This window comes from Trachymyrmex cornetzi, unplaced genomic scaffold (genome assembly GCF_001594075.2).
Source record: "Trachymyrmex cornetzi isolate Tcor2-1 unplaced genomic scaffold, Tcor1.1 scaffold513, whole genome shotgun sequence".
In the NCBI taxonomy this organism is placed as follows: domain Eukaryota; kingdom Metazoa; phylum Arthropoda; class Insecta; order Hymenoptera; family Formicidae; genus Trachymyrmex; species Trachymyrmex cornetzi.
In genome coordinates, this window is record NW_017299822.1 from 75,673 (window position 1) to 77,517 (window position 1,845).

Consider the following 1,845-nt stretch of genomic DNA (forward strand, 5'->3'; position numbering starts at 1 on the left):
GCGCAGTATTTAATTCGAGAAATCGAGCTGAAACTTCCTGTAAGTTATGTTAATCAGGAAATTATAAAATTAACGCTACGGGGAAATTACGACGAAATTGAGCGCAACGTACATACACAAATTAATGATTTAACTTTTCTTGATATGTATTTTAATATAATATTTTTGGAATTAATTTCATTGCGCTACAATGAAATTTCTTATATAATCCTCTCAAATCGTGAATCTTTCGCTTAATGTTTCTAAGCCGTTTTTTAGATTATTCTTATATGTATTTTCCTATGAAGAAAAATTTGTATCAATAAATACATCTTTGTATCATAAACTCTCGTTTGTTTCTTAATCATTTGTTCCCTTCCAACCGACATCTTTTTTTTTCATATTTTTTGTCAGAAATAGCTTAATAAAAACTTTTGTCATTTTTGGAAATAAGACTAACGCTCTAACATAAAGTGTAAAAAAATTTATCCACTAAACCGAGTAAATCATCCCAGCTTTGTTACAATCAGTCACGAACTTGTCCATTCCTATTTTCCTCCTGTGCTTCCAGACAAAAAAATCAGTCACATAGCATTAAATAGTAGAAAAAATAAATAAGCGATAAAGGAAGACTCTCTTCATTGTGTCTAAGCAGGACGGCGAGATGCGAAAGAAACGAAGGACCATAAATCATACCCGCATTCCTCTTTGAAGCCTGAACCTTTCTCCCTTTTTTCCCCCTGGCAAAAACCGGTCTCGGGGTCCTATTGTCTCCTCCTCCATCATTTTCTCGGACTTGGCGGCTATTCATTTTCTCTGTCTCTCTCTCTCTCTCTCTCTCTCTCTCTCTCTCTCTCTCTCTCTCTCTCTCTCTCTCTCTCTCTCTCTCTCTCTCTCTCTCTCTCTCTCTCTCTCTCTCTCTCTCTCTCTCAACGCGCCCTCTCCCTCACCAACCGTAGCGTGGGCAGCTATGGAGCGAACCAATCGAAACGCGCCATTTACCTCATTACTCCCTCATGTCACCAAGCAGCCAGAGCGCTCCCTTTTTCCAGACAGGCCCTTCTAGGCTGCGGTCCATTTGACGCTACAAACACTTCGAAGCGTTTTTGATATTCAATTTGTAAAATTCTTTGTTCTGATTGGTTGCTCAAACGCTTCGAAGCGTTTGTAGCGTCAAGTGGACCGCAGCCATGTTTTGACGCTCCGTGGTTGCCCATATACTACTGCTGTAGATTAAGTAACATCAAAAGAGGTCCATCTGAGTACTTTAAGTATCAAAATAGGTCTAAAAGGTCTAATTGAGGTTGAACAGTGGAGTAAAATTTCGATTCGGGTTATTGCCTAACTTTCGTACTTGTTGGTGTCGTTTCTAATTTATTCGTTTTTAAACAGTACATACATTTGTAGATAAGAATGTGTAACTCGCAGTTTGAAACAATTTTATATTATATTGACTATTAGTGAATGACAATTATGTCACACACAGAGAGATTGCTTCTTTTCCGGTATGTTATGATATCGGGACGTTATAAACAATCGGTCTAAAAATCATTTGCTATCAACGCGGTGATCATGCTGAGGAAAAGTATTCTTCTTTTGATTATACAATCGTTCAATTTTAATGTTCATATAATAATTTAAATATTTTTATCTGAAGATGGCCTAATCAAAAGGCTGAAACATGTAATAATTTTTGTATCTCGACTCATATAATTTGTACGTTCTCGGATAATTTCGTTTTAAATTTTATTGTTAAGAATACATTTTATACTAGAAATGTAACTGCCTATTACGGTCGGAGCTGGATCTTCGTTGCTTTAAATAATTCAATCTTGAATTACTAATATATACTATATATGTACTTTC